This window comes from Podarcis melisellensis (assembly GCF_964234715.1).
Source record: "Podarcis melisellensis genome assembly, chromosome: 6".
In the NCBI taxonomy this organism is placed as follows: Eukaryota; Metazoa; Chordata; class Lepidosauria; order Squamata; family Lacertidae; genus Podarcis; species Podarcis melisellensis.
The window spans coordinates 45,184,031-45,196,273 of record NC_138538.1 but is presented as its reverse complement, the minus strand read 5'-3'; positions in this window follow the sequence as shown (position 1 = coordinate 45,196,273).

Sequence of the window (12,243 nt, the reverse complement as noted above, 5' to 3'; positions counted from 1 at the left end):
AGAGGTGGCTGTGTCGAAACCTGTGACTTTTGCTAGGCTGGAATGTAGCCTGCCACACATGTATCTGGTCCTGAGCACCACGGACATGTGCCCCCACCCCCCGGAAGGTTGTCCATGAATAAATGTGGCCATGGGCTGAAAGAAGGGGTTTCCTTTCCTTGCTGTAGAACATGGGCCAGGCTTCAAGCCCATGAATCTTGTCGACCATTCTCTGTGTTCTAGAGTAGCTGGCTTGATTTCCTGTTACTTAATTTGCTAAGCCTTAATATCTATAATTAGGCTGTGCAGAATTTCATACCAACAGAGAGTACATCCATGTTTGTTTGTAAAGGAAGTCTTTCAGTGTTTATCAGTTTGGATGAATTGTGGAAAATTACAGCTTTTAAGCATTTTTTTAAACCACTTACCCATATCTTTTAAGTATTACAGAAAATTAAGGTGTCACTCCATAATTATGTAAACACTGAGATTCTGAAAGTTAAATCTTTACCACTGTCAGAAATGATAACTCACATTACTTACACAAAGCTGTGCCAAATAAACATTTTTAATTCAATGTATCATCATCTGGAGTGTGCAATTCATTTTTTTCCTCATGGATTACTTTGCCTAGACATACATGACACTGATTTATGATGAACCTTTCTATTTAATGCTTTGTACATACATGGTAAAAGTTACTTACAAACGGGTAGATCTTCCAAGTCTGCATTTCATTCTGTTATTGAACTATTGCCCTGGGGGGCAATTCTTTGAAGCCCAGACACTTGAAACTGTAATCTCAGCTTTCTTCCTTTCATTAGTCTAAGTGAGTGTGTGTAGCCCTGAGGTGAGTGGGAAAATGCTTCAAAGTATGAGGGTAGCAAACTTCCTCTGAGACTATCTATCTATCATCTATCTATCTATCTATCTATCTATCTATCTATCTATCTATCTATCATCTATATCTATCTATCTATCATCTATCTATCTATCTATCTATCTATCTATCTATCTATCTATCTATCTATCTATCTCTATCTATCTATCTATCTATCTATCTATCTATCTATCTATCTATCATCTATCTATCTATCTATCTATCTATCTATCTATCTATCATCTATCTATCATCTATCTATATCATCTATCTATCTATCTATCTATCATCTATCATCATCTATCTATCTATCATCTATCATCTATCTATCATCTATCTATCTATCTATCTATCATCTATCTATCTATCATCTATCTCTATCTATCTATCTATCTATCTATCTATCTATCTATCTATCTATCATCTATCTATCTATCTATCTATCTATCTATCTATCTATCTATCATCTATCTATCTATCTATCTATCTATCATCTATCTATCTATCTATCTATCTATCTATCTATCTATCTATCATCTATCTATCTATCATCAGTCAGCCTTCCATTTTTTGATACACTGTACAGTGGAACTGTCTGAGTGCAGATGGCCTGGAAAATCTGATGTGACCAACAGAGGACCCGCATTGCCTCCAAAGGTGACTCCCTCAGTGTTATCCCATTGTTATGGGAAGAAGCAACCACAATGGAGTTTGGGTGGAAAAGCCACAACTCTGGACACAAAGGCTTCCAAATATATCTCAGTTCTGATTAATAGCAGCTGGGTTATTTCCCCTGTTCATAAGAGGTTGCCAGAGAGACTTGCCTGGTTTATTTTATTTATTTGCCAGGTGAATTCATCTTAGCCTTCTAAAGTAGCTTGCATTTTATGCTGGGTTTTAAAAACCTTTTAGATGTTGGCCCTAATTGCTGCTTTTATTGTGATTATCTGTTTGGTTCAATTATTTATTATCGGTTGCATCTTTCCTTGATTGCATTTGTAAGGTGCTCTGGAAGCCTTGTCGACCAAAGCGTAGGGCAGACGTATCTAAAATAAATGACAAATAAATAACAGATTATTTATTTATTTATTTCAAGGAACATTTCTCCTGCTGTGTATGGATTCCGAGCATTCTCTCTGCTTTCCAGATACAAGGGGGTTGGAGACGTGGGCTGCTTAATAGAGTTTTCCTCATCTGCTTTGGCTGACAGCGTCTCAATGCAAACATGTTCAACTATAGAATTTCGCCCAAGTTTTATGACACATTCCCAGTTATCATCCCAGTCAATAATGTCATCTTTGATCAAAACACACCCTAGAAATGTGCTGGTAGTTAAGGCACTCCCCAGAGCCCTTTGTATTTATGATAGGTTATCGTAAATCCTGTGAAGGGGGCCCAGATGTAAACCTCCAGGAGGGGTCAAATGGCTTTGCTGCTCAGAACTTTGTGCCTTCCCCTGACAAATTTGTGACACCAGTTTTCATTTTAATTGAGCTTTAATTTTTTTTACAGCAATGATGGATGTGGCTGCGAGACAGCAGATGGTGCTGGGAACAGCAAATTAATTATCAGGAAAGGTCATTCTTTGAAAGCACAAAACTTTCATATCTTTCTCCCTTTTTTGTGCCAGTGAAATGTGTCTGCCAGCCAGCATGAGGGACAGTTTTAAAAATAAAAATAAAATGGTTAGATCAATCATATTTGTATCAATTAGATGTCAGAGGACAAATTAACTATGCCGATGTGGTTTCCATGGCATGTGTTTGTAGAGCTGCTGCTGGAGCACAACCAACGCTCTTCAAAAGACATACCTGGTGGAAACTGCCGAGGAATCATTAATTACAGTGAGGCGATGCTTGTTTTCAACACGCGAAGATGAGATCAATAGTCTTCTGATGGAGGAAGACTCGCAGTTCCTGAAATCCACTGCTAAATTCACTGTTTCAGTTTAAATGGAGCTGAGTTTTGGGGCCAAAAGTTTGGATTAGCGCCGTAGCAGACGGTGCAGTGGGGCTGTGCTGCTTACCTGGCCAAATTGCTGCTGCTGCATACTGTGACAGAAAGGAATGAAGTGGAAGCATGGGCAGCATGGTGCAAATGTCCCGGCAGGAGCGCCAGATTGGCTCCAATGGCATGTTTGCACTGCACCAATCTTGCTACCCTCTCTGTCACGGTATGCAGCAGGGACTTGGCAGGAGGGAGGTCGGCAAGCAACACAGCCTGACCACATCATCGGCTACTGAGCATGGCCAGTCCCTACTATCTCCAGAGAAAAGGATCAGATAGCAGGTGATGGGAGATTTCTCATACAAAGGTTCTGGAGAGCCGCATGGGCTACATCAAGCATGGGGAACCTTTAGCCCTCCAGAAGTTTCTGAATTACAACTTCCATGATCTTTGGCCATTAGCTATGTTTGCAAGGGCTGTTGGGAGTAGTAGTTCAGCAGCATCTGAAGGGCCAAAGATCCCACTCCTAAGCTAGATGGGCAAAACTCTTGCCTGTAGCTTCCTATTACATGATGCTCAAACAGAATGGTTATTGCAGATTATCTCCATTGCCCAGTGGATGCATTCAGATGATTGCCAAAGGCTTCCTAGCCACGGCATACGAAGCTGTGAATGAACACCATAACTGTGTGCCCTTCTCTTAATCCTTCCTGGCCCTCTTCCTGTTGTGCTGGCTTCTGCATTAAGAGCCTGTTTTGAGTTAAGCCAGGGTTCCCTGTTGCATCTGAACAGGCTGGTGTGACATCTGTTCTGTCTATGATCCTGGCTTATTTTCCTGGTTTGTTAACTGGCATGAACCCTGAGTTGCTGGGTTCAGATATAACAGGAAACTCGGCTTAATGCCGAACCCAGAGTGCAATAGAAGGATGGCAGTGTAGAGGAGGGGGGAGTGAGGAGCAAACAGCCTTGGTGCTCATCCACACCTCCATAAACCATGGTTTATAAAACCTTTGCAGACCATCTAAACTCAGCCATTGAGTCCTTGGACCAAAATTATATATTCAAGTTGCTTCTCCTCTTTTCCTGAAAATCCACAAGTCTTTGGATGGTTAGGAGATGGAGGACCAATTCACGCAATCCCTGAGCATGTAGAGTAGGTGGTACTATAGAAATAAATACAATTAACATGGGTGGCTGCTTTTTCTTGATTGCACCATGATTAACAAATGATTTGTTGTGAACACAAATTGTGATTTGGCACATCTCTGCTCAACTCTCATTAAGTTGATTTGTGCATAAATCACAGCATAAAGGGTTTGTGTGTGTGGTGGGGATCCATGTGCTGTCTGTTCATGAGAACTAGCATTTATTTAAATATCAAGCTGTGTTTGGTAACCAAAACACAGCTACACCACAGATTTCTAACACTGTGTGTGCAAGCACCTTGCTCGGAATTCTAGGTAATGCAGACACATCATCTTACAGAGGTTTGTTTTAGAGGCACCCATCTTGTCCACTGGATCAAGCCCACACCAGACTCCAATTTTAATCCTTCTGTTTGCAAATGATTTGATCTGTGGTGTAAAACAGAGCATATTCTTATCCAAGCAGCATTTGCAAACTGGTGCCAGTGAATGCACAGATGCATTCTGGACAACAGCCGCCGCCACCGCTATCTGTGGGTGTTCAGCTTTGCTAATGAAGAAAAGTGCCTTTGGCAACTTTTAATACATTTTTCTTAATATTAGATTTTGTCCCCCTGCATACATAAATATTTGAAATTCAGAGGGTTTAAATACATGTTCACTCACAGCATAAATATTTTAAATGCACAGCCTTTAACTTGTGTTTCTATTCTTCCCTGCAGACTGGTTACATTTCTCCCAACTTCTCAGCAATGTAATTCATGTTAATTCACTGGAGCATAGCCGGGTTGGAAAGAGACAATCAATAGTAAGATTTAACTCCTGCTGGGTTCAGACCATATTGCGTACTCTGGCTCTTGGCTGGGGAAAGCAATGTCAGATTAATGGGGAATTCGGTGGGGGGGTTTGTCACTTTCCTGGATTACCATTAAACTCTCACTTTCCCTGTCTTCTCAGATCCATGCCAAAAGCCCTGTGATCCTGGTTCTAATTTCAGCTGGGAATGTTTACTGATCCTAACAAGAGCTGATTCATTTTCCATGAGAGACCATGGTCCCCTACAGATTGTGGCATCTTGTCATCTTGTGCTCCCCCATAAATATCAAACTGACTTTGGCTACACCATTAATCAGATGCCAATGATAATGTGATAATGAAGGATATCAGAAGTGAGGTTTCATCCTGTCTGTGAGTGCTACATAGCCTGCTGTGTACTCCTGATTCAGATAGAAGATCAATGACAGGCACATTGATTCAGCGTACCTGACACTCATAAGCCATATAAGAATGGTGCCAAATCCTGGGCTGATCTCCATTAGGCCAGGTACCACACCTGAGGGTATCAGGGACTGGCAGGGCTATGAAGTAGAGGCAGGGGCTAGGAGAATGACCCAGGAATGGGGACCAGTGATTTATGGGGTTGGGTGCTGGTCGCAAGGCAGCAACCAGGCCAGGGCGCACAGTATGTGGCAGAGGAAAAAGGGACAGTTCAGGTGAGGGATGGGTTAGTACTGTCCTCACCTTCCCTCACCCCACTGTCTCCTTGAACCAGGAGGGGATTGAAAAGGGAATAGCAGTGATGACTTCCATGCAGGATAAATCTCAGGTTTCAGGCATGCAACCCATCAGAGGAAGGAATATAAGCCGGAAGGCATGGCCCCGCTGTTGCTGCAACTGCTCCATGGGGTCCAGACCATGGACAGCTGCCTAGCGACTAGAAGTGTGCGTGCATGTATATCCAGAGCACTGTGGGAGCTGATGTTCCGTACTTTTCCGTGTATAAGACAAGGTTTTTTTCTTTAATTTTTTGGTAAAAAGTGGGGGGTCATCTTATACATGGATAGTGCATAGGGTAGATGTTTGATTGGTTGCTGCCACGTCTGTCAGTGTTTATTGGGTGTGTTATTGATTGCTGCGTCAATGGCTGGTGTTGATTGGCTGACTCTGAGGCAATTGGGTGGGCAGTTGACAGGTTCTGCTGGCGAGGGGGCAGACGAGAGGCAGATTTTGTGATGCATGTGGTGAGCGATTTCCCGCAATCAAGAACCATAGGTAATCCTCTGCCAAAAAAAGCTCAACAACTCTGGGCAACCCTCCCCCCAAAAGCTCAACATCTCTGTACCATCTCCCCCCATTTTCTTAAATTTGAGTCCTTCAAAATAGGGGGCGTCTTATACATGGGGGCATCTTATACACGGAAAACTACGATAATTGTTTCTCTTGCCAATGAAGAGTTAAGTATCAGGTGTGTGCCTTACTTGTCTAGAGTGGGCTGTGACAGAGGCAATAGCAAGACAGGCTTGGGTTGTATAGACCCCGTCAAGCACACTTGCAGTTGGGCTTGGGATTCATCTCCTGAAGCCACATTATCTGTTCCTACCCAACTTACAGAGCAATCCTAATGAGGGGATGTGCAGACTGGCAAATCTACAGCTGCATCCAAAGCTCTGCCAGCTCATGCTGACCAGGGTAAAAGGTGGGGCTCCCTCTCTTGCTCTGCCAGTGGTATAGTTGGGAGGCCAAAGATTCAACCCTTCAGGGGATCCATGAGGCTTTGGATCCAGCAGATCCAAAGCTGGCAGATTCCTCCCAGTGCCCCATTTGGGGACTTTCTGGTGGTTATCACTAGCTGGAGAACTGCTGATTTTCATGCCCACTAGGCCTGTGCTGTTCCTCTGTGCAAGTGGAGGCTAATGGAAAGACGCTTGTGTGCTATTCTCCCTGCTCCCAGCACCAACAAAGGGGAGAGCATCACTGCACTCTTAGTAAAGAGGAAAAACAAGCAATGCTTAGTTTCACTTGTAAGGAAAAGAAGCAATGAAGATCCTTTCGTATTTCATGTGAACTTTATTGTGTTGGTATTTGGGGAACTGCTTCCTGGGTTGGGCTTCTCAATCAGAATATTGGGAACTGCCTTTTTCTCATACAGATGGTCCATTTACAGATATAGATGAATGGAACTGTCAATTCCAGTTCTCTCCATTTCTCATTTTTCCAATCTTAAATTTATTTCTCCACTCTTCTATAGCAATCTGCATTACAAAAATCCCCATGAATATTTGTCAGCATTTTAGTGCAAATTTATCCTGGGGGGGGGGGGGGTTACACATTCATATGCAGTTTTGACTAATGCATTGACAAGGAATTTCTCCTAATATAATGCATTTTGCACATTGTTTTCACATGTGTTCCTCATTATGCATCTTTGTAAACGTTGGTTGGTTGGAGCATTGCATTGCAAAATTCAGAGGAGTATAAATTTCAAAGAATGGCTGTGTTTTGGGTCTTGTATTGTTTTCGAGAGTGCGAATTAGGTAGGTTTAAATGCAAACTGAATAGAATTCCTTCCACATCCCTATTGAAAGGCCACCTGACAGGCACATTGGTGACTTTTAATCATTTTACTTGTTCCTTCCCTCCTTTCCCTCTTGCACATTCTCAACAGCAGCACACCAAACTGAAATATATTAAGCTAAGCATAACAAGATAAAATACCACAGAACCAGGAAGGACATTAACTATGTCTTTGTAAGTTGCCTGTACAATCAAATGAGTAAGACAATGATGCATGATATCCAAGTCCTTCTTGACAAAGGGTGAAAAATTGGCTTTAAAAAAAGGAAGCAGAAAAAATGACGAGGTTGTCCTCTGAGTCCTGAGTGACCAAGGTCTTTTTGCTCACACAGATTTCTTACAGAAACCAATGGATATTTTGCCTGGGTAAGAAGTGAGAGACCCTTGGATTCAACTTTACCACCCAAGTCTTGTCAGTAGATATTAGCTGTCACGGTAAGAGAGGTGTACAATGAAAAGAAATAGCTGTTCTCACTGCTGTACAATTCCCTGGAGATTTTCTGATAACAGGAATTGGATTAAATCAGGCTTTGATGCTTTAGATTTTATCAGCATTTTTGACTGACAGTTGCGTGTTTCGTTCGCAAAATTCTGTGCTGTCAAGCTTACTATTTATCTGCAACTATTAGCATTTGTTTGTTTGTGAAGATTAGTGGGGCGGCCATTCGTTCAGCATTGACACATGGATGAGGAACATTGCTTCCACCCCCAACCCCCTCAGATGGTGCCGCCCTCATTAGCGCTATCACAGCAGTAGCAATGTAGTAATATCTATTCATTAAAATAATGTTTAGATCACTTCCCAACCACGGATCCTGAAGCTGTTTATAGAATAACATTCTAGCACTAAAATGTTAAAAAGATATAAAATCAACTGAGTATTCAAATATGAAAAAACCCACAATTAAATAAAACCAACAGTGAACAATAAAGAATGTCAGGGATGTGCATCATCTTCTTCTTTTTCATCATCATCATCATCATCATTTATTTATACCCCACCCATCTGGCTGAGTTTCTCCAGCCACTCTGGGCGGCTTCCAGAAAAATATTAAAATACAATAATTTATCAAATATTAAAGCTTCTCTATACAGGGCTGCCTTCAGATGTCTTCTAAAAGTCAGATAGTTGTTTATTTCCTTGACATCTGATGGGAGGGCATTCCACAGGGCGGGCGCCACCACCAAGAAGGCCCTCTGCCTGGTTCCCTGTAACTTTGCTTCTCACAGTGAGTAAACCCCCAGAAGGCCCTCAGCGCTGGATCTCAGTGTCCAGGCTGAACGATGGGGGTGGAGACGCTTCTTCAGGTATACTGGGCCAAGGCAATCTAGGGTTTTAAAGGCCAACACCAACACTTTGAGTTGTGCCTGGAAACATACTGGGAGCCAATGTAGGTCTTTCAGGACCGGTGTTATGTGGTCTCAGCCACGATATCTAAAATGAACCAATAATCTAGTTGGGGGGAACTGGCACAAGTATGTTAACAGGTAGAGTGTGAGAGTGTGGACCCTAGAATCAATCCAGACGTGCTCTTCTCAGTAGCAGATGGCATGGAGGGTCTGTGCCACTCAGCTGACCTCCCATTGGCTAAGTCACTGCGACATAGTGGGATGGAGAGGGGGAAGAGGGAAGTGGCAGCATGGACCGTGAATTGCAAATGTGCTGGCATGAGTGCCCCATTGGCTGCTTGAATGCATTCACACTGCACTGACCTCCCCACCGCCTCATCCCCCACTCTCTTCAGCAGAGAATTGGCCAGAAGGAGGTCAGGTGAGTGTTTCAGCCCCACCATGCTATGGCTCTTCTACTTTGCAGACAGATGCTCAGCAGCTAGAGAATTCCATAGGTTTTTGCCCAACTCCTCACTCTAAGTAGTATAACACTATCACAGTGCTAATCTGCTGGGAAGGATAGAAGAGGGACATAGGGCCAGGACATCCCCCTCTATAATTATATTATATATGTGCTGGAGAGGGCATGCATACTTGCTTTCTCGCTATAAAATCATAACTGTTGAGAGGACCTCAAACTTAGAGGCCCCCTAGCATCAGTGGTGGAGCAACATGCTGCAGCCCCTGGAGCAGAGAACAGGCGGGGGTGTGGCTGGCTCATTGGCAGCAGGGGCGTGGCACGCATCCAGGGTTGCATGGCGTGCATCTCTGGAGGGCGCGGTGCATGTCCCAGGGGGGTGGCCACGATGGCACCTTTCCCCAAATGGTGCCCAGGGCAATGCGCTCCCCCGCCCCCCCTTCGTACGCCAGTGACTAGCATAACACCCTGCTCAATGCTTGCTTGGACTGCATGCTCATTATCAGGGCACACACAGAGAGAAGGAGAGATGTGACTTATTCCCTCAGGAACAATTAGTTCTAGAGTTCCTTAGTCCCTACTGGCATTTCCATTCAATGCTGACTGCAAGCCCCACTTTGGGCAGGGATCGGCTGCATTCTGGAGCTCCTGATCACAGCTGACCCAAGCAGGTTCCACTTTGGGAAAGAATCCTCTTCACTTGGAACTCCTGAGCAGAGCTAAACCCAGCTGCAGCTGTCCCTGGACTGGGAGAGTCTGACCACAGTAGTTCTGGCACTGGTAACATCAAGACTGAACTAACAGAATGCACTCTATGTGGGGTTTCCTTTGCAATCAGTCTGGAAACTGCCATTAATACAGAATGCTATAGCACGATTGCTGACAAGAGTTAGTTCCTACCAGCATATTGCACATCTGCTCAAAGATCTGTACTGGCTGCCAATTTGTTACTGGTTCAGGGTTTTACTGTTAGTACACAAGGCCCTTAACAGCTTGGGGCCAGCTTACTTGAAGGATTGCCTTGCCCCTTATGAGCCAACTCGACGGCTTCCATCTGCAAAATTTGCACTTTTACAAGTGCCATAAAATGTCAGTTCCACATTTTGCTCGGAGCTAGTTTTTCAGTGTAGCAGCGCTGTTGCTTTGGAACTCCCTGCTGATTAATATTAGGCAGGTGCCCTCACAATACTGTTTCAGATGCCTGTTAAAAATATTTTATTTCAGGAAGCCTATTTGGACACATAATTTAGTTGTGTACACTTGTTTTTAACTTCTGCTGATTTTTATCTGTGTTTGATTGATGATTGTTTTATGCACAGCCCTTGGAGGTTTTTATTTTTAAATTAAGTGGTTTATACATCTTTCCAAATAAAGCAAAACAAACCCTGGTTTTACCATTATTTTCCTGCAAACTACAGAATGTCAGTGCACCAGGTTAGCTTGTCTCCTTTCAAGCTTTCAAGCTGTTGTTTTATTTTTAGTCTTGTGTAAAATTGTGCCTTCCTGTAGCCAGCAGAGGGCTTAGGAGCACAGAGCTGGAACAGCTACCTGAGCTAGAGTTAATCTTGACTCTGAAGGGGGAAAAAACAACAGCACAACACCAACAAACCTAACTGTAAATATATCTGTGTCCTACTTCTTCCCTGTCACACATTTAAATCTATTTGATCCATACTAATGGATTGATCTACAAGTTTGTGCACACACATCCTGCTTGGGGCGGCCCAGCTGACAGCAATGCACAGATCATGACCTGTCACATCCACTCAGGCTCACCTTAGCCAGGAGCTGCTGGGAATGAATCCAATTACAGGATAAAGAGTTTTCTTCCCCTTCCATATGGTCTCTACCACTCTCCAGCTTTATCTCCATTTAACCCCTTTCCCATTGGGTGAGCTCACAAGCCACAGATAAGCAGCTCAGCTCCTCAACAATGCACAACTTGGTCTGTACTGGGGATAGAGAGGGGCAGGCAGGAGGGGTGGAAGTCTGGCTATAATAGGAGATTTCCTTTCTCCTGCTCAGCAGGAAAGCAGCAACCCTTGCCGAGAATTAGGAAACAGGTCAGGACATCATTTAGGGAACTGAGCAAATGTTTAGCCAGCCTGTAAGCTTGCTTGCCTCACTGCTGGTTTCCACTGTGACCTTGGGCAAACCTCATGGTCTTGCCAAATATTCTGTTTCCTGGCTCTCCCACCTCATGCACAGGATAAAATTGCTTTTATTGCAGACGAGACAATTTTGTTCCTCTGAAGCTGCAGCCAATGGGACCTTGTTTCGAAGGTTTTGTTTTGAGATGTGGAAACCAACATGCCTGCATCAGTGTGTGGGGAAGTGGAGATAAGAAATGGAACCCCACCGAAGCAAGGCATTGCAAGGGGCAAAATGGTCTAGAGAACAAAATGTACTGGGGTTCAATAGACAGGAAGGATGGGCAGTGTAAGTGGAGAGATCTCATGCGCCAGGTGTCACAAGCATAGCTAATCTGTTCTTCAGGCAAGAATTGGAAAATGACCTGGAAATATTTGTAATGGCCAATGTCAACAGGCACTAATGATCAGGGAGGAGGACGGAGTTCAAGAAGATATCTGGAGGACAGGAATGCAGTAGGTCTTCCAACCTGAGAATATAGAGCAGTGGTCACTTATCCCAGAGTTGCTGGAACAAGCCTAACAGCTCCAAGTCTAATATTTGTTCTGTACCACTCATTTTTACATTGATGGTTGTTAACACATGGCATGCCTACTATCAAGGCTGGCTCAAGACATTTTGCTTCCTGAGGTGGAATAGTGAACGGACACCCCCCACAGAAGCTAAGGTGCATAAGACCCAAGCCCTGATGCCATCATGGCGCACATATCTCCACCCACATCTACAGCACCCTCATGAAGGCAAAAGGGGTGAGAGTAAAGTGAACAGTGTAGTAACTCCTGAGTAATTTGAACTAAATATTACGAGAGAGAAGGAAGGTATTTGGCATGAAGCTGAGTACAACCCATGTTCTTTGTAATGTGTAGTTTTGCCCCAGTCAGGACTAGATTTCTAAGCAAACTGTATTTCACACCTTCAGCTGGCCAGAGGGATTCTTTTCATACCAATATCTCCTCTTTTCCCACTAGCTTTGCTGA